This window comes from Hemibagrus wyckioides, linkage group LG15, assembly GCF_019097595.1.
Source record: "Hemibagrus wyckioides isolate EC202008001 linkage group LG15, SWU_Hwy_1.0, whole genome shotgun sequence".
Lineage (NCBI taxonomy): Eukaryota > Metazoa > Chordata > Actinopteri > Siluriformes > Bagridae > Hemibagrus > Hemibagrus wyckioides.
The window spans coordinates 6,982,778-7,005,175 of NC_080724.1; the positions used below are offsets into that span (position 1 = coordinate 6,982,778).

At 37.4% G+C, this 22,398-nt stretch overlaps 1 protein-coding gene across 3 annotated transcripts in view; it reads right to left on the reverse strand.

Moving 5' to 3' along the window:
- The window catches only part of src (v-src avian sarcoma (Schmidt-Ruppin A-2) viral oncogene homolog), a 40,939-nt gene extending 18,848 nt beyond the window's left edge, over positions 1 to 22,091 (reverse strand). The window contains exon 1 of one of the 3 annotated variants that reach the window (XM_058409937.1): positions 21,669 to 22,091. The gene's annotated coding sequence lies outside the window, so the exon portion shown is untranslated. Of the gene's footprint in view, positions 1 to 20,954; positions 21,168 to 21,668 lie in introns of those variants that run through there. The other 2 variants (XM_058409939.1, XM_058409938.1) reach the window with 2 other exon arrangements.
- Positions 22,092 to 22,398: the final 307 nt, after the last annotated feature.

Here is a 22,398-nt window from a genome sequence, read left to right on the forward strand (position 1 = left end):
TACTTCTAAATTCTCAGTTCTCACTTTTCTTCAGAAACACAAGTATACTGGTAGCTCTATTATTTTGTACAGAAATCAAAATCAAATTCAAATAAAACATCAAATAAATAATGGGTTGTTTTTAAAATATGTAAACATATAATTTTTATAAATTAATTTCAAGAAATCCACTATATAGCTAAATCTATGTGAACACATCCATCACACCCATATCTGGGCCTTCCTCAAACTGTTGCCACAAAGTCAAAAGCACACAATTATCTGGAATGTGTGTGTTTTTTTTTTTTGCTCTAGCATTAATATTTCGGATACCAAGGGATCCAAACGTTCAACAATGAGCTCCATAAAGACATTGTTTGCCAAGGTTGGTGTGAAACAACTCGATTGGTCTACACTGAGCCCTGACCTCAACCCCAGTGAACACCTTTGGGATTAAATGGAAGGCCTTCACACTCCCTACAGCAGTGGCCAAACTCAATGCTTTTGTGGTGAAATGGGGAAATTCCCACAACTATGTTCAAAAACCTAGTGGGAAGACTTCCTAGAAGAATGGAGGCAGCAAAGGGGAATCAGCTTTGGAATGGGATCTTCAACAAGCACATGTGATCATATGGTGTATCTTCAGAGACCTTGTAGGGCTTGTCTTCCTAGATTCTGAGGTTCATAACAGATTTTTATTAGAGATAAAAATGTAATTTATTGTTGTTCCAAAATATCACCTAACCAACATTATTTATAAAATTCACTTCACCTCCTCACTGACTGTAGGTCATTGGTTATCAGGACTGATGTCTCACTAGCAAAGTGTACAACACAGTCATAGCAAACATGTACAAACATGTTTTAGTTATTGAAATAAGTGACTGGTTACCTAAACAGCTTGTGATATTTTCCAGTCCAAAAACATAGTTTATTTCAATGAATAAAACTCATTCTTTTTAAATCAGGAAAGGAAACAAATCAGGAAAGGAAGAAAAAAGATGCAGAGTTCCTGGAATATGACGATACAATAGCAGCCTTCAACATTCATCTATTCTCAGTGATATAAAAAGCTGGTGTATTTACTTTTACAACATTTGGGAGATGTCTTTATCTAAAGAGACTTAAAAACCAGTCTGTTAATCACCATTTACAAAATATCCTCACATGAATAGAGATGGGTCTTTGATCTGTTTTTTTAGTAGTGAAGGTGGGCCTTCATTGTTCATTTGAAGACAGGGCAGTGACTCAGCTGTTTGGACAGCTATAAGAAGTCCAGTTGAGCTGTGTTAGCACGAGAATCAGGTGCTGAGCAGAGCTTGATAAGCCCCATCGGGTAGATGGTTTCTGATCTGCTTTAGGACTGAATAGGCAAGCATTATTGTTTTGATGGGTTAAAGTGGCGGATTGAAAACAATTAACAGAGCTGCATCCAGGGGTTGAATGGTATGCAGGGGAATCCCAACCAGAGCCGAGTTGCATTAGTCCACTCATTAGACAAGAAGAAGAGAACAAGCAGATCCTCTTGATGTTATACATGAGAAACCTACATGACCCAAGTTAGCAATATGAGAAGAGCATGTTGGGTAGGTAAAAGCATTGTTAAATTGTTTAACCATGAGTTCTCCAAGGAGATCACAAGATCTTGATGGAGGGAGGTATCTCTGGGGACATACAGCAGTGCAGTTTTTCTGGGATTTTGTTTCAGTTGATGAGCTGCCCACCATGACGACATGTCTGCCAGACAAGCTGAGATTTGTGCTGAAACATGAGTGTCTAAGGAAGGAAAGGAGAGCAGGGGTTGTGTGTAATCAGCATAGCAGTGGCATGAAAAAACCATGAGAGAGCAGGCATAGAAGGAAAATCAAAAAGGACCAAGCACTGTGTCATGTGGTTCACCAGTGAAGGGAACTGCATGGAGCAGATGTGTATCCTTTCCATGTCCTTTAATATTAATGCTGTTTCATGTAGGAAGCAAACCACTACTTGGATTAATTCCAAGGCTTGTACGCATGGCCAGATCAGGACCAAATGACAGTTTGCAAAATTAGGCCTTTCTGTAACAACCACAAGAGTCATCAGATGTAATGCATGTTTTTTAAAAAAAAGCATGACAACTGATTGTATAGAATGCTTTATAAAGAAAAGAACTAATTACCAGTTGGTTGTTGCTCATATTCAGAGATTTCGGTCCAACTCGTAACCAACCCCTCACTTGAAATTCAGTTAAGATTACTGAACTGTTGTATTGTAGTTAAATACTAACCCAAGTATAGTTTTTCAGCCAAGTTAGTACATGCAAAAAAAAAAACAATCAGAATCATTTTGAATACCTTCTTTGTTTTACCTTTCATATGCAGGCCAATAAAACAAACCTGCTGAAAACAAAAAATCTATTATTTCTAATTAGTATTCACTAATGCCATATGTTCAAAATAATCAATCCATGGTCACTAGAACATTTGCATTTGTGCTTCATGGTAAGGAAAAAGATAATACAGCAGCTACAATAAATCCAGTGATGCTGTGTCCTTAGTTGACTCTGCTGGAGCTGATCCACATAAATCAGGATCAGCACTGACTAATCTAACATTATCTCATGCAGGAAGAACTTCCAGCCCTGACTACAGACCATTTATTTAGTGCAGTTGTTGTTCTCTATAATCAGAATGGTTGACCCTGTTTTTTATGTCCTGTAATGTAACATAGAGGTAGTAGTTGCACAGCACAGTGGTATGCTGCAACGTGGGTAAGGTTTTTGCAGACACTGTCCACACAACTCAGTGATTCATTAGTTCAATCCAGACACAATTGGAAGACTGATCAATCTCTCACTGTGCACAAATAGATTTGGATGTCAGCAATTTGGCGACAAGATACACTGTGACCTCCCACATTCAGGTTTTCAGCCTCAGGCTATGAATGTGCCAGCCTCAATTACGATAGGTAGTGACAGCAGCAGTCATGGTTTGTTCAACTTTTGTCTAAATTGCTTGTTGTGACGAGGCCTAATTCGGCACAAAATGTGCTGTGTTAATCTAGTGCTTTTAGGGAACATACAATAGATTTTATTCCTAAGTAAGTGTCTGAGTCATTGTCATTGTGAGTAATGATGGGGAAGAAGCACCTCTGAAACTTGAACTAGCAACATTTTTCATGTGTCAGATGGTACAGCCTTTCCTCAAATGATAAGCTGTCCTGGAGACAACAGCATGGAGCTTTCTCTCTTATATGCCAGGTGAGGAGATTCCACCGGATCAGAGTTTCATGGCTCCGAGCAGCTGTTTCAGGAGGGAGCAGTTTGGGGGTTGGTGCATGTTCCCAGTGGGACGAATTCAGAAATGGGGCATGTTTCTGTTAGGAGGAATTCTGGAGCCAGTGCATGTTGCAAGCTGTATGATTACATCATCATCTGTAATCCATGCTTGAGAGTTAGTGTGGGGGAGAGACAACAGAGCAGCTAAAAACACTATCAGATTTATATAATGTTATGTATTTCCTGGCATGCATCATAGGAGTATGCCCTGGTGACTATGCTTGGGCATGATTTTAACATCTCCAACTAATGAAAGGTTATGAAATAAAATTAAGATCCACTTGCCAAGACATGCCAGTACTATTAGACACTTCAACTTAACCTGCATGACTGAAAACCTTCCCAGACAAATCTGTAGACAGTTATTTCTATATATAATTATAAAGTGGCATCTGAATGAATAAAAAAAGCCCTTGAAATATTTGCTTAGGTGCATATAGAAACCCACACAATCTGTAGTTTTTGCATTATATACCTATTCACTATTATATACAAATTTATGTAAGTGCTTATAAGTATTTTGTTGTCTAGCAAACTGTGCTAAGCCTCAGGAGAAAGACAGAGATTCAATACATATCCAAGCCTTTTTTTTGTATTCAAACCTTCTTACTTGAGCGGAGGTGGAAAAGGTAACAAAAGACTCTTAAGCATTGTTTCCCTCAACTACAGAAAAAACAACAGTGATGACAAAATATTCTGAAACATGAACTCTCTAAGGTAGAGGGACAGCAAATTCCAAAACAGCTTTTCAAAGTCTTGTTTGTTGTAGCCTGATCTAGCTGGAATTAAACAAACCCAAACTAGAAATGCCAATGCTTAGCTCTAACCAAACCAAAACATATTGAAATCTGTTAGGAAATCGCTATGCAATACATTTACCAATATGTCAATATACACACTTTAATACGAACACATGCACATTTGCTCAGTCATGCAATCATCCATTCAACTAATGTGACACCATGAGGGGAAAAGCGAAAAAAATGTGATCTCAGTGACCTGACATGGCATAGCTGAAACTTTACAACTGAATATTGTGAAACAAAACCAGGTGTTGTTTTTGCTCCCTTCAGTGATCCTTGTGCTCACTGTATCCACAAATTCCTGCTCATGGCTCAGAGTAATGGAGCGTGATGATGACTTCTGCAGTTGTAGTTCATATGCCTCAGTATGTGAACTGCTGTGTGTTCTGAGATGCTTTTCTGCTCACCATGGTTGAACATGGTTGTGGTTATGTATTACTGCAGTCTTGTTTCTCATAGGTTCTTGCAAATGTTTCTGCCTGCAAAATTTTTATTTGTGGTTTTTGCACCATCTTGAGTAAACTCCAGAGTGCATCGTTCCTGATGTGCAGGAAAATCATCAGGTTCTAAAATAATAAAACTAAACCAGGAACAACTGCAATGTCATGGTCAAAGTCAAAGAGATCACATTACTTTCCTCCTTTTACTATCTTTTGCAGCAAACAAAAAAAACAAAAATAAATGCTTTCATTTGACTCATCCACATAAATAATGAAGTATTTTTACATACATTTTTTCTTTACTACCAAATGCCTCTTTCCATGTATGCAAGTTTAAAAAATAAAAAAAATAAACATATATATCATGAGTATAGGGAGCAGTTTGGATATTCACACTGGATGGGATGCCAAGGCAGGTTACTTGTGAGGCTATTAACTGAAATATGCACACATTAGAAGACTGAAAAGAGTTTTAAAATGCCATGTTTTTCAAGGTCTTTGCCATTATAAATATGGTAAATGTGGTTCTAGTGTTACTGCTGGTCTGGGGCCTTCTTTAATTACATCCTACTCACTCAAGCTGTTTATCACTCAGACACACTAAGAAAAGCCCTCAGAGCAGGTACAAAACCTGCAGCCTTCAGTAAATGAAAAACAAAACCACCATTTTGAATCCATTAGTCTGTCTGCCACTGTGTGCTTGTGACATTTAGAGAAGAGCAGAACACCATCACAGAAGGTACAAGGAGATAGACACCTTGCTTTTCATGCATTTGCACTGATTCCATATTGAATGTGTGGAACAGTTTGTTCAGCTGTGGTTGAGTAGAATTAAAAACAAAAGAACATGCGAAAAAAAAACGTTTGAATACCATATAAGGTCGAAATCTAACTGCACCATCTGAGTGAAGGGTTGCTGTGATGAGTTTTGTGTCATACAGTTTAGCCCACAGGCTTAGCCATCAACATGACACATTTCAGGGTCAGTGGGTAAGGCTGATATGGCAGTGATTTGGTGTGAGAAAACCAAATTTAAGAGGAAACAGATTTATGCTTCCTTGAACAGCCTAAAAGATCTTAGTACTAAAAGCAAGCTTGAAAGTCTTTAAAAAAACCTTCATTCCAATGTCTATTCAGACTTGATTAGATTTCCAGACATGTGTCTATTAAGTAATGTCTCTGGTCAGTGACTATAATTATTATGTTTGATTCACAAAGCATTTTCAAACTATACTTATATTATCACACCACAAAAAAGCAGGAAATAGAATTGTAGTTTGCTTTGGACAAAGGACAACAGAAAAGGGATCTTACTAGAGTATCTTCAAAATGTAATGCTTTTCCCCACAGGACATGGTGGAATCTTTAAGACAGAATATATAATAGTACAGGGTTCTTTCTTGGTTATTTTATAGAAGGTAAACTACAGCGTAATCTTTCCATGCATGTATACCCATCGTTTGTAAAAATGCCTAACTTAACAGATTTAGACTGGAAAAATTTCCATCTTGATATTCTAGCTGTAATTTATTGTAATGAAATCTAAATGGGTGGCAGTGGGTGGTAGTGCATTCGGTAGCATTTCCGCCTCAGGGTGCCCTGTTTGATCTTGAGCCCAGGTTAATGTCTGTGGATTTTTGCATTTTCCTCCGGTCTTTGCATAGGTTTCCTCCAGGTTCTCTGGTTTCTTCCCACTGACTATTAATTGCACTTAATCAGACTATATAGTAAACTGCCCCATTGTTTGAATGCATATGTGTTCATAATGGCCCTCTGATGGACTGGCCTTCCCATCCATGGTGAAATATCCCAGTATTTCTGTGACAGACTCTGGATTCCCTGGGACACAGTCCAAGATAAACAGCTTACTAAAGATGAATGAATGAAAGTAGGAGGCTTTCATCCCATGCCATGACAATGGCAAACTAATCCAAATGCTTGCTCCAGCAAGATTATCTGCCATTTAATTCTCTAATCGCATTCAAAGGTCACGGTCAGGCTCCATCTGTGGATCACTAAATAACACCAGTTTTGACACAAGCTTCTGAGTTATAACAATGCACCCACATCTTTGCATATTGCATATTAATAGCCAAAGAAACTATGACCAGAGCATTACAAACATTTATCCATAAAATGTGTAAAAGTGTCACTGTTTAAGTTACTGCATTAATCAGCACTGAATTGCAATGGGATGACCTTGAATAAAAAAACAGAACAAATAGTAATATGCAACACAATCCTGCTTCATGTACACCCTTTCTAATACACACAGCACTGTACACAGACACTCCACTGTTGACAAAGTTAGCTTGTCCAACTCCCACTCACTGTGAGCACTTTTGTGCAGACAGACACCGGGTCAGTTTCAGCTCGTTATTTACATTATATAACTCTAGTAATGTCTATACACTATGTCTCTTTCACAGAGCTACAAAATCAACACTGCAAAGAAGAACAAGTTTTTTGTAGATTTGAAAGTGAGGCACCGTTTAGTCAATTATTAAACCAAGGCTGAGTGAGCAAAGGCATAAGACTGAAAACAATTTTCCAAATGAAATGAGCTTGACTGAACAGTCTATTATACAGTATCTGAATGAAATACAAATTCACTCCACTTTTGGTATAACAGGTATAACACCTCCAAACAGTGCTGACTATAATGCTATCTGTATTCATGGCCCAAAGCTGAGCCCTTTGATCAACAAGGATCACTGTGACAGGAGGTGCAGGAGTCAATATTTGCTTCAACAGAAGCAGGTCAGGGTGTTGCCATGGACAAGAGTCGCTGCATTCCTGAAACCAAGCACTTTCTGGTCTGGTCTTTATGAGAATGAGGTAAAATAACAGTAAAACAGTCTGTGATGAGGACTTAGAGAGATATGGGTCAGTACCCTACATTCATGGTTCATTGCATTAGTAGGATTATGAAGACTGATGATCTGCCTCTTCCTCTATTACATGTGTTTTCTTTTTCCAAAGGATGTTTAAAACATCCCCATGCAGTCGTAAGTTAAATGGTCAACAGCTGTAAGCTCTTGAAGCTCTTACAAGCCAACATTCCGTAATGTAATTTACAGCATACTAAAATTCTCAAACATACAAGTAAATAAAAAAATGCAAATGTTTCGTTTCCTCATGTTTGGTTTCTATGACGTCTGACAGAAATAATCGGAAACAGAAAAACTGTATAGGCCATGGTTAACAGCTGTTCGCCAGAGACATTGTTCTGCATACTTGAGTCACTGACACATTAAATAATTGGGGTTTGTAAAAATGATCTGGGCCACTTGCTAAAGCAATCCCATGAGGAGATTCTTCCCCACATCTAGTGGTTTCTGGCCCACCAAGAACACAACTTCATGCAAATGAATGTAACTTTCAATCACTCATTAGCCACAAACTTGTTTCTTGTGGCCCATAAAGTTGAAATCTCTTCAGAGCTCAAGAACAGCCTTGCAACTGCTAGCAGTAGCATAATTGCAAGACTGAAGGTTCCTTTTCTGTCAGTAATCTTTTACCAGCAACAAAAAATACAATTTGAGTATAATATCCGTTTGCAAGATGTACAACAAATATGAAAGAATCTGGTTAATAAAATATGGCTGAACTTTGCAGCAATTAAATGAAAACTTCCTGGTAGTCCTTGTAAATGTACAGGAAAAATTATGGAATGGACTTCATGTGTAGAGAGGACAATGTCTGGGTAATACACATCACAGGATGACAGGACATCTGTTTCATACCAGCCAGTTAATGACAGCACTGACAGCAATCAAAGCAAGCCATCACGGGAAGGAAGTGAAAGGATGTGGAACATTGGGACACTGTCAAATAAAAAGGAGGTTTTGTTGCATCTGGGTACTACTATATGCACTGAATTCATTAATGCAGCTTTATTTTATGATTATTATTATAATTATAATTATTATTACACAAATCTATTGAAATTCTTAAAGGCTGGTGGTACATTTTGCATTTCAAGTTTCCAATTTGAAATCAGCATGTAAAGGCAGTGCTAATAAGTTCAGCGCAACCTTTAAAGGACCTTGGGACCCAGCATGATTTCAGCGCTTTGTTTGGAGAGTGTCCTGCTGTCACTGTGGAGGGGTGGAAAAAAAGGTATGTGGACTTATGATTCATGTCTACCAAAAGAGTCACTCACCACCCCAGCTGGCTGACAGTCTATTATACTGAGACACCATGGAATCTGAACTTAGAGGCCTCATATAAGCCAAAATAGCTCAAAACAAACTTGTTTACAGTGACACAGAGCAAATAGTACTCATTAAGTATGTACAGTGTATTCAGAAAGTATTCCAAACTTGCAAATTTATTAAAAAAAGAAAAAAATGAAATATGACTGACAAAAGTTTTCAGGCCTCTAAATTAGTGCTTAGTTGAAGCCCCTTTGGCAGCGAGTCTTTCTGGGTATGATGCGACAAGCTTTGCACACCTGGATCTGGGAAATTTCTGCCATTCTTCTCTACAAGCTCAAGTTCTGTCAGCTTAGACAGGGATCGCTGGTGGACTGCCAATTTCAGGTCTCTCCAGAGATCAATTTAATTGGGGTCAAGTCTGGGCTCTGTCTATGTCACTCTAGGACGGAATTTTCTCTAAGCCACTTTTCCACTGTTTTAGATTTGCGCTTAAAGTCATCGTCCTATTGGAATTCCTCTACCCTGGCCAGTGCCCCACTCCCTGTCAGTGAAAAAAATCAATCAATCAGTCAATCAATCACTTAAATTTATATTTGGCCAAATTGTATCTTTTTGAACACTAGTTTAAACCATGGGTGGTGCAAGGAAGAGGTGTAGGCTTTGTGTGAACTACATGTATGTGTATCTCAAGATAGCTGGGAGATTTTAAGAGGAACAAACTCAGACAAACATCCTAAGCTTTGAGAGTGAATGCAAGGATTTTATGAATTACAAGGAGAAAAATAATTTGACAAAAGGCATGCTGTGTGCATGCTCGGTCATGCCAAGGTAAATGATCTCAAGAATATAATTAACATGTGAAATCACTTTGCACGTTTTCCATCCAGGGTTGGAGATGTAGTGCTGAGAATCCTCGAGTTTGTGGCATACTTTAACATACTTCAGAAATGAATTTGAACGTCAGTTAAAAACACAATAACCTTTTTGCTCATTATTATAAGAAAACTAATATACTGTAGTTGGTTCGTTCTTAACTGGAAAGCAATGTTACTTTTTAATATAGTAAAACTGCTAGCGCCAACAGCATCTGTAAACAATCATACTACCACTGTTCCCTTTTCTTCATCTAAATATGGTCATGGTGAATTCAAAGAGCAATGATCTGTGGTCATGCATGTTGGGGGATGAGTCGAAAAAAGACAGAATAGTAGGGGGAGGGTTTGTGTGTGTGTGTGTGTGTGAGAGAGTTAAACCTCAAGGTTTCTTTCTTCTCTTTTTTCAAGACTACTCATTACTTAATGTTCTTAAAGATTTCCCAGGAGCAAGAATAAAAAAAACAAAAACCAAACAAAAACTATTACATTTTATCACAGCTGAATAGGACTGTAGGTATGTAAAGTGTACAAAGTATATCAAACTACAGGATGCTTTACCTTTAATGCTGTTGTCAGTAAAGATGTATTGGTGAAATAACCTCTGAGTATCTCAAGTATCACAAATTGTATTAGTGCATCATAAGTATTAACTATTCTACATCAGCAACTGGCCTCAAAATTACAGCCTAGTTCAGTGTGTGTGTGTGTGTGTCTGTGTGTGTGTGTGTGTGTGTGTGTGTTTGTGCCAGGTGGACTAAGACAGTGAGTGACTCATCCTTGTCCCATCTCAAGAATGCATAGCTTACTGAAAGAACGAGTCTGGACATCACTCTCTCTCACACACACACTCAAACACACATACACACAGCATCTGATATGCTAGTGTACTAACTCACACACAACTACACATATATTAGCCCAGAGGGGGAAACATTCTTTTCTTCAACAATCGTCTCAACGCATTTCCTGGTGAGCTTTTCAGCGTCTAACAACAACCACAGAAACACAACCCCTACAATTTGATTAAGTACCTAAACAGCAGAGTGTTAACACACACAATCAGGTTACAATCTAATGCATTCCTCACACATCATTCTAATTCCTGAACTTAGCCTAAATGAACAGTGAGAATCAGCTGTGATCAGAGTCAGTGCATAATTGTACAGTTGAGGAATTTAATCAATTATCATACTACTGGAATAAAATCAGCACATGAGCAGTTCAGTGTGTAAAAAAAAAAAATGCAGTTTAGGCATTTAGAGGCCATGTTCAAAGCCAATGACTTAAGTTCCAAGTTATTTTTTATGCATTTATGCCGGGTTCTCCATATTCAGAATCAGGTTACGTGCAATTTTTCAGGGCAGGATTTCTGAGCAGACAACCCAGATTACTGGTCTGCATTAATCAGCAGCTTATGAAATAGCACTTCATGCAGCACATTGTTTTTTTGTTTTACATTGTGCTTCTACATTTACATGGACACATCACTTAATAAAGCTATTTACATGCTACATTAATAAAATAATAGTGTTTTTGTTAATGTAGTATGCTTCCTATAATGAGATCATGCTCATGGTTTGAAGGATAAGCTGACCAGGCATTATTTCTGCCATGTTTACAGCTCTGACTTGGATGCCCTCTCTTATGATGTTCCCTCTGTACAAATATTGTATTGCTGAATATAAAATGGGTATAATAAGGGACTATCAGCCTAATTAATTAATTGTCATATTTAATCATTTAATGTAGGCCTCGGATAGAATTCCGTAGTTGTTTCAGCATGAAATTATTGTGGTTACATCAAACTATCTTGTGCAATGTCAGACTCAGCAAGTAGCAGTATTAAATGTGAAATCATAATCCCATGTAACAGACACACCACTGTTTTTCAGAAAAGTCTATGCCTCATGCAAATCCTGTGCAACTGTCTATATCCAAACCAAATCCATAGCTGCCTGAAGAGCGAGTTCCTTATAGATTCCTTACCATGTGTCTGTAACTGAACTCAACGGCTCAATGTGCTTATGTTAACCATGTTCAAGTCAGTAAAAAGATGTTTCCAGACCAAAATAGTAAGATGGGGATGCATAAATTAGGTCTGGAAAACTTATGCAGAGTAAAGGAGATTTCTTGAAATTACACTAGAGTATATACATTGTAGTCACACTGTATGCATTTGTACCTTCCTTAAGAATCAAAGTTACCTGTAAAAAGATTTTCTCTATTTTTACCTATTCTGCAGGGAATATGATAACTGCTCCATCTAAAGCCCTATCAGGATTGGATTAGTGTTACATGGGGAGGTGGGGAAATGTAATTATTACCCATGTGCCTCTAGAATTTTAGTCCTCTCTGGACCAGTCATTTTTTAAAGACTGCAAGTGGATGTATCTTGAAAGATAACACCATATTTTCCCTTTTATAAAAATGACCCAAATATTATCCTGTTTCCATTTCAATCCAAGAAGATTCCATAAAATGCAGTGGGAAAAGATGTTTTGCACTTCCTCATGCCTTAACCACTAGATGGGGGAGGCATTGGGTTTTTGGGTTGTCCTGGCGTGTGGGCCTTTTTCCATCAGAGATGAACGTTCTTGACTGTGATTCATCAAGAACAAGAGCTTGAATGTTGTGTGATTTATAAGGTGTTATCACTGTAACAAGATAAACTGGTTAGATTTAGGAATATAATAAACTGATTAGATTCCACTGATTCAAACAGGGTCAAGGTCACATCAAGATCAAATGCCTGAAATAGTTTTTCTCTCTCTGTGTTTTAAGTGCATTTTAAAATGATTTCATACACATTAGTAGTAGTTTTTCTGTCTCCTGCCAAAACCAAAACAAAGTCAGTTTTGTTTAACCAGCGTTTCAAATACAAGACAATAAAATATGTTAACAAGGACTTGAACTAACGAGAACTGAAGCTTCCAGGGGGCTTTAGCTTACAGTCTACAGACAAGTTAATGGTGATGTAACCTACTAATGATAAAAGATAAAAAAAAAAAAAAAAACCTGCACAGCCACAAGCCCTAAACCAAGTTCCTATTGTAAAGGTCAAAACTATCATTGCCTATTAAAATGTGGTGTATGTAAATCCACCATTTTTTTCATCATGAAGATATTTCCATCTCTGTAATTTATCCCTTCACTTATCCCTTGCAAATCAATCTTAATTACTACACATGTCTTGCGGAAACCTTATTTAAGCTTGATTTACAGAAATCCTATCCTGTCTGAGTAGTACTTAAGGTTATTATGAACTAGGAGAAAGTGCCTTGAAATACCCATAATTTAAATGAGTCCAAAATGACTGCTCTGACCTTTACTATAAGATCATTGATGCAAGTTTCCTTTTCATGCAAGTTAAGGAAGAATAATTAGGTTACATGCCCATGACATTTACATAGGCTACACCTATGCTAGGAACATTTACTTTTCAGTCTCACATTTGTGAACCTGTACAAAATCAAGTTTTGGTAAAAGGAACAGGCCGAGCTAGCAGTCGTAACTTTCGTTGTCAACATGCAAAGAACTTGCTGCAAAAGTCAAACTCGCCCAAGGCGATAGCAAAAGGACGAGCACATACAGTGACACAAATCCTCTTCCTACCACTGGAGTAATCAGTAATGGCATTCAAACTGAAATACAACACAAATGGTGTATCAGAATAAAGGTCAGCCATCAAGAAGGAGCCAGCAGACAAATACCCAAATCACAAAGTTCTCTCTTTTAATGTATGGTGTCACGCACAGTCATGAAACTGACTCACACCCTCTAGATTTCCATACCAGTGTGTAGACTGGCGACCAAAGCAGACCTTTGATTTACATCGCTGTTCTGGCTGATATTTCAATATACAAATGACTTCCTTCAAATTCATGGTTCTAATAGCACATTCTCTCTTACACACTAAATCACTAAACGGACAAAACATATTTGTGTATGCTGCTTGAAGCAAGATCATCCAACAAGTGGCATAGCAGAGCTTTTTATGTCATTGATTTATTACAATATACAGTATGCTGTATATTGTAATAAATCAATACCACAATGCCACAATGCAGTATACCACAATGCCAGGTCTTGGTTCAGTTTGTTTTTTTTTGGTAATGTTATAAGAAAAAAAAAAACAGAGGTTTAGAGACTGGCAGTTTTGGAAACATGCTTTATAAGTGATACTGAGAACGTTTGGACTGTACTACTTCATTCACTTTTATGTCAGACTTGCCATACTATTACTTCATCCTGTATACTTGTAGATCTGTATTAAGCTGTTCATGCACCAGTTGTGTACCATTTTGTGATTTCTGACTTTTATTCACAGGCAGAAAGCTTGGTTAAGGGTGATATGCTCTAGACACCCTTTATTATAAAATATTGTACAGATCTGTAAAATCCCTGATCTAGCTAGTAGTTGGGGTCAGAGCAGAGAGTCAGCCATGTTACGGTGCCCAAGGAACAGAGAAAATTAAAGGCCCTGCTCAAGTACCCAACAGCGACAGCTCGGCCATGCCCACGCTTGAACTCTGATCAGTAGAAAAGATCCTTAACCAATGAGTCACCACAGCTGTGTAGATATTTTTAAATAACTTTATCCACGAATTGGATTCCTGTCACTTTAAAATGTTTTTTAGGGTGCTTTTCTAATACTTTCTTGCTGATCTTTTGCAGAATATCCATATAACACTGTTTACACTAACACAGAGATTTGCATTTTGGTATACAGGCTTTTCACTTACAACTTGACACACTCCGTGTCTAAATAATTCACTATCTACATTAAAATACTGTTAAAATGCTAGTTTGAAAAATGTTTAGAGCTAGTTCTGTTGAATGTAAATCAAAAATGTAAAATGTTCTGCTTCACTCTACATTTATATAGACTAGCTATAAAGACTATGTGTCTAGATAAACTGAATAACATGGTACCTCGCCATATTTTATTATTTTCAGTAATATTTTATATGAGGCCTGCTGTCATAGAGGTCAATGACATGGTGGAATGTTTCCAATGACGGCATGCCCCTGAATCTGTTTCAGTTTATACCACAGCAATCTGTTAATAAATAAAATCTTTAATTGTAATTTTGATCCATTTATAGTGCTATTTGGTATTGTGGGACATCCATGAGACATGTTAGCTCCTGCGTCTTGTTTTCTTTTATGGTACAGATAATAACACAAAAATATGCAGGTTGTCATGTTACTGTGAACCTGGAAAATGTAAGCTCCCCTGTCTTGAAGATTTTCCAGTGTCAGAAATCATGTTACAAAAAACTATAACAAAGAGCTCACGCTAGAGAATATTTCTATAAACGTTCCATAACCGTCTACTTAATAAAAATCTCTATCTTAGTTAGTATACATCGTTACTATGGAATCTTAAATACATTAAAAAGTACTGCATGCATTTGAACATGTGCTTTGAACTGAAGCAACAATACTGTCAGAGCTGCTGTTGCAGAAAATTAAGTCATCCTCTGTCCAATCTAATCTAAGCCTTATCTAACCATTCTAATTCAAGTCAAACTGACATCCAATTCTAATTAACTTAATTTAACAGCACTGTAGTATAATAGATAACACTAATTATTTTGCTGTTAGAAACTACCATAGGACTGCTTCTGCAGGTACAAATTTCTGAATTAGAGAACTGTATAGAATAATTTGACAGCATGAATAAAGTAATTTGTATGTGTTATGATTTTCTGACCTTGATTTAGGACGTCATGGCCAAGTTCATTTAAATCATGTGCACAATTTAATATTATACACAATTTTTTAATACAAAAAATAAAAAAAGTGGCTTCTCCAGCACTAAGTACATATTTATTTTGCTCTGGTTGAAAATCTGTGTAGAGAGGGGAAAAAATGACCGGTTCACTAGTTTATATTAATAACACATTAAAATATTAATAAGAATATTAAATGAAAAACCTAAATGCTTGAAGCTCAGAGAGGACCAACAGACTGAACGTGACCTTTAGAAACTAGTTCTGATGGATGTGAAAATGTACATAAATAACATAGCCACAGCAACAATTGTCACTGAAAGAATGCAGAACTTTACCATCAATGCAAATCAAGTAAAGACAGAAGTTTCATTCGGAGTTAAGCCTCCACCTATAACGGTGTGATATTTGATAACAATTTGAGAAATGATGCATATTTTACAGTGGGCAGAAGTCAGAAAATGAATTACGAAGAAATCTAGTGTTTATATTTAGCTTTTGTTCTATCAACACCTTGCTCCAGATTCATCAGGATCTCTTGGAGTTTGGCAGAAGAACGGCAAAAAACATGCAAAACAAACAATGCATGGCATTTCTAAAAAATAGAAGCCATAGAGCAGTACTCTAGTTCACATCCACCACAACCAAAGCTAAAACAGCTACAAACATAAATGAGAAGTATTTAGTGAAAACAAATTTATTTCTTATTTATTAAGGATCAAGTGTCCGGTGTAGAATTTCAGCCCCTACATATTCGACATTGAAAAATAAGACTAGAACCTAGCTCCCAGTTACACACACTGTCAACCATGCATTCCAAAGAAGTTAATACACTAACCGGCTCTGCATAACAAAATGGCCTTGACATTGAGCTGCAGCCATAATGAAAGTGCAAAGCCTTTTTAGACAAAACAATGTATGAAAACAGTTTTCTACAGACTGTTTGTGATATTACATGAAGAAGAAGCCACAAGTTCACAAAAGGACCTCCAAGTGCACAAGGACTTCTTCAGGGAGCTCGATTTCTATACTTATACAACAAGAAAAAAAATAAGGCTTGTGTCACACTAAATCTGAACTTGCCCCTTTTTCATGTCGCCCGAGTGCAGGAGAGGTTGGAAAAAAGTCAGAGGAGAAGAAAGGAGAGAACAGAGGAGGAATTGAGAAGAGATGTACAGCTTCTGTGGCTTCTCTCTTCTCCCAAGCTGACAGGAAGTAAACTTAACTCTGTGAGGACAGAGTCACTCTGTGTTTCTCGCCATGAACTCTCACATCACATCTTCCATTCTAATGGCCCTAACATGTGTATAGATGCAGATCTCTGGGTGGTTAGCCACATCGTCCTTCTTGTGTCCTTTTCACCTCGTAAATCTTCCCACAAGTTTTTTTTATTCATATTTAATTATAATAATTAATATTTAAAACAAACAAGTTTATGTTGATTTTTTACCCTACATTACATTAGCTCTACTGAGAAGTGGTAGTAGTCAAAATGTAAAGGTTTCTAAAGATAACTAGATTAACACAAATTAAACAATGTACTTTGCTGTGAAAATTAGGTGTTTGATTCAAATGCCATATGCTCAGCTTTGTTACCACATTAAACTACCTGAATGAATTAGCTCAAGGGCCCAGCAGTCGAAACCCCTTCAGTCACTGGTACTGAGCTCATACTGCCCTCTTTCCCAAGCTCTAGAAGCCAGTTTTGCCACAAACACTGATGCCATTTTCCCAGTTAGCTATGTGTCCTTGAAAATCACACTGAGCTAATTAGGACCATAAGTGGGCCAATGTGACAGAAAATGATGAGGCAGTTGCGTATACTGCCAGGAGTGAACTGTCTGCACCACAAAATACACAAGCTCTTTGGAAGACTGCTGAATCTCTCTCCTGGTGGTTCAAAATGTTTTTGAAATGCATAGTTCACAGATTAGAGCACTACATGCCTCTTGTATTGGTTAAAGACGCACATCAGAGGCTCATGTTCAAAGTGTTCAAGTTACATATTAACGTGGAGTATTTGTTAGTGAAAATGTCATTCAAACACAAAATCCCTGACGAAAACAGAGCTGTAACTATGTATACAGCATGCGCACACACACACACACACACACACACACACAGACACGCTTGAGATTGAGATCAAAAGATTTCAGGATTAACTTCCTGATATTCACATCTAGATGTGTTAAACAACTTAGAACGTGAAGGAACAGAAGAACTAAATAAAATTAAATAAGAGTTGATCAAAAACGTGCAGTTGCTACATTAAGCTATTAAGCTGCCCACATCAACCCACTGACATCATCAAACTGGTGGCATTCTTCTTTTTTTTGATGCATTTTCCCACTAATGTGTTGTTTCGGGGGGTTTCTCATTTCCATCTCCTCTTCAGGAGGTGAAATGTTACTCAATTGGATGAAGGTTTGTGACTAATTAGTCAGTCTAAAACCATCTTATTTTTCGGTGGTGTGTTTTGGATCATTGTCAGGCTGCATGATGACGTTCCTCCCAATTAGACTGGATGCATTTCTCTGTAAATTGCCAAACAGAATGTTTCTGTAAACTGCTGAATTCATACTGCTGCTACCATCATGAGTTACCATCAAGAATTGTGAGTCTTGTTCAGAAGCAGACCCAAGCCTTGACACTACCACCACCATGCCTGATGGATGAGGTGGTATGTTTTGGATCATAAGCAGATCCTTTTTTCTTCACACTTTGGCCTTTAGTAGCTCATCTCTGTACTTTTTTGTGCATTCCAATCTGACCTTTTGAAGCTTACTGCTCATGAGTGGTTTGCATCTTGTGGTATGACCTCTATATCTCTCCTCTCAAAGTCTTCTTTGAACAGTGGATTGGGAGATCTTCACCCCTGCCCTATGGAGGTTGTTGGTGATTTCAAGGACTATTCTTCTGTTTTTTTCCTTCACATCTTTCACAATTTTACTGTTGTTTTCTTTGGCCAACCTGCCTGCCTGCTAATAAACCTGATTTTTTTTTCCCTTTTAGAACACATTCCAAATTGTTGCATTAGGCATGTCCAGTACTTGTGCAATAGCTTGGGTTGATTTCCTTCTTTTCTAAGCTTAAAAAAAAATTTCCCACACATAGACAGCTCTCTGGTCTTCATGTTGGTTTATTTTTGGCTTTTTCACATGTAAAACCCAGGGCTCCAAGAAAAGACATTCAGAATTATTCACTGTTTAAACAATGAATCTAACATGGCACTCCTGATCACTTAAAAATGGATAGGTTTAAAAAAAAGCCTAAAAGGTGCTGCAAAGGAGGCTATGTAACTTATGGTGGAGGAGTGGAGGAGGCTGAAGTATGATTTAAGGTGAGTAAAGAGGGATTGTGGGAAGTTTTTTGACTGTTATTTTGTGTCTGGTCACAGCCAGACACAAAATAAATGAGAACCACTTGAATACGGAAGTGGAGTCAGGATTGGACATATGGTTATAGATAGAAATGCATTTTAATCAGTAATGTAATGTAAAACACCTCAGTAGTTGAGGTAATCGTCCAATTATACATCGTGACTAACCATGAAACCATGACACCAAAACAAACCTACTCTAAACTTAAAAGATGTGGGCAGGTGTGACTCGTTCGTAGATAACTGACCTTAAATCATTAACTGAGTCCCAGTGATGAAAAAAGTTCTAGTCGACAGATAAATAATTTTTTAAAAGGAGTGGCGAAAGCTGTTAAATAATATTTTGGTACTGGTAATTGCTAAAGGAAAATTTGTCATGGAAAATAAATGAAAATGCATCTAAAAATATACTGATCAAATTATATTTAATAAATAATGTTTGCATAAGAATGCAGAGGGTTTGTTGTACAAACAGTTTATAGGAGCATTAAGATATTCACACGTAGGTTTTACCACTTTCGCCTGTCTGAGGCCACCTACGCTGGCAAGAACACTCACGTTTTAAAAATAGTGGTTTATATTCAACTCATGCATCACTATTAAATTATATGTGACTGACTACTTTTACTTAGAAATTATATGGATTCTACATTTTCACCACACTATTTCACTACTACGTCATAATGTGCAGAACCTCTACAACTACACAAAATCTAAGATAACTTAATTAATGAACAAAGCAAACAACTCCATACTATACACGTTTTGAGCATTTAGTTCATTTGGTTATAGAGTCTGTTTAATAAACTCATCTCAAGTTCCCAGTAGGAACTAGGAGGCTCTTGTTTCCTTTCATGATCTCCCTCATGCACATCTAAAGATGAAGCCACTTTTATCCACTTGCCAGATATCCAACAAATTTGGAGAAACAGCAGAGCCATTGATGGTGTGGCCTAGTGTATCCGTGGACAGAGAGTTTCAGTGTATTTTAGACAAAGGCTCCAGTACATTGGCATGCTCCCAAATTAGCAGGAATCTTGCCTTCAAGAGCTGATTTTCCAGTGATCTCATTCGAGGCTGGCGTAAATGTGCATAGCTTTCACTCTGAGGCATTCACAGAATTCCAAGAGACATTAAGCTCACTTAATTGCCTCTTTGCTCCCTTTTCCTTAGGTCTACACTGGTATGATAAAAAAAAAAGTCTAATGGAGGACCATTAATTTAGTTCCAAAATCACATACAAGTGGTTTCCAAGAGGAGGAAAAGAAAGATGCCTGTGGCAATATAGCATATCTTTCATTCTTTAACAGTTTTATATTTATAGTAGAAACAAGGCATTTTAATCATCCAAAATTCTTTTCACATAAATGCTCTCTAATGGATGATGAACTTGGAAGGTTAACTTTTTAAGGGTTGCATAAAGTGTGATAAGAGGACAGATATTACAACCATCTTTGCTCATTCTTTACAACCCTGCTGAAAAATCCAGCTACCAGCTGCCAGACCACAGGCCAGGCTCAACAAGCTGGTAGACCATCTTTGCTAACTGGTAAAAAAGGAAAACAGTCTCTGAATTAACAGTACAGATGCTACATTGTAGATACAGTACTTTTAAGGACATAATAAAATGGTAAGGCAATCAGAAAATCTCAAACATTTATTAAACAATTTATTCAGGAATAAGTATGCTAGAAAATATATCTTAGTAACTGCCAAAGATGATTTCACAGCCAAGCTGGACTTTTCAACAGACTAGGGTTTAACAACAGTAGCATCCAAATACATCCAAAATATTTAATCTCAATATGAACTATACTACACTAAAAATGACTCCTCAAGTGTTTGACGTTCATCCAAATGGTTCATAATTGTAGAGTTTTCAGGGAGAGAAATCCTCTGGTGCAAATTTCTCCATGAATCTTTTAATTCAGATTCAGTTCTGATTCTTGTGGAGCTTCGAAATGTTTTACTCCTATTGTACCACAGTACTTTTCCAACAATAACAATCTCTACATACAGAGTTGTCTATCTGTAAGCATATAGGACATCTGCGAAACAGGTTAGTTCCTGTAATCCCTTAATTTATAGCAGCTATAAGCAGTTATTACCTTACCAGCCCCCCACTCTCTCTCTCTCTCTCTCTCTCTCTCTCTCTCTCTCCCCAAGTTTACTAGATTTGCCATTAGTTTTAAGTTTCCTAATTAAATGAACTAATAAAGAGAAACACAGACAGGCATTTACTGAAACAAATAAAAGGTATGACTTACTGCGGTAGTTTAGCTCTTGTACGATTTAAAGACAGGTTCCCTTAGGTTAAAAAAAATAAATTGAAGATGGCTTTGTAGATGGATTCAGAGGCTTTTCGGTCTGTAAGTGCTGGAGCTGCTATTCATTATTAAATGGCTTTTTAATTCTTTAAGAAGTCTCAGCTCTGTAGTCATAAAAATCTGTAAACGTGCCTTGGTCTGATCCTTAAGCAAAACTGAGCTTAAAAATCCCAAGCAAAAGTGTGTGTTTATTTTAAGGATGTTTTGAGTCATTTGGAGTGGGTGCATAATCCTGAGCACATGACAGAGCAGAAGAGAAGTTGTTTCTTCATTAATGAGGGTTTCAGAAACCCACCAGCCATAGCTCCTACTGTCCAGCAAGTAAAAATAATCAGACTGGACAATAAACACTGGGCTTTTACTTTAAAATACACCTTTTCATATGATTCTAACTCACACTATGGATGTTGAGTCCTGAACTCTGTAGTTTCATTTATTCCTGTTTTCACAATGAATAATAATAATAATAATAATAATAATAATAATAATAATAATAAAAGCAATAGAAAGTATAGGTGTAGGTGTAGGTGTAGCTTACATCCTAAAGTACATACTAAGGTAACCTACTAAATAGTACCGTGTCAGAATAATAGGTTACACCACCATATTTTGCGACATGCGTTGGAGATAATAAAGCGACACACACACACTCACCCCGGCGTTTTCCCTTTTGCTGCACCGGTCTCTCGCTTCACACACACACAGCAGTAGTTCCAGTAAGAGCCGAACTCAGATTTCCATCGTCGAAAATGCACAACAAACAAGAAGATTACACGAGAGCTATTGAGACAGATTCACTGAGGGGACAGGGGATGGGTTAGTGAGGTCAGGACTATCCCTGACAATCCGCACGCCAGCTGCAAACATCCTAATTATGACCAGTTTTTCGTAATGAAGGGGATATCCGCGTTTCCGGTAGCTGAAAACATCCTACTTTCCACTGTATACATATGTATATTTGTAAATACTGTGTAAAGGCTACCCAGGGTTACTGCAGATAATAACAAATAAACGTCGCAGAAAAGAAGAAACCTGTTACAATGAGGAGCTGCCCACAATGCTGAGCGTTAAAGCAATGGAGAAACTAGGAGGAGAGAGAGGGAGAGGGAGAGAGAGAGAGACTGGTTTTCACACTGTAACCAGCAGGGGGTGAAATAACCAGCCTGTACTATGGTTTTTGTTATTGAGGCCGTATTGATCATTTTTGTTTCATTTAAATTTGGAAATAAACAGAAAGTTTTGGAAATATGAAACCAAAGAATGCAAATCTTCAATATCTTGAATATTCAGAATTCTGCACTATTTCTAGACCCCCTATTAAATCTAAGCAAATAAGTGATATTGACCACATTGTACAAAAGGCCAGATTTTCCCCATGAATCAT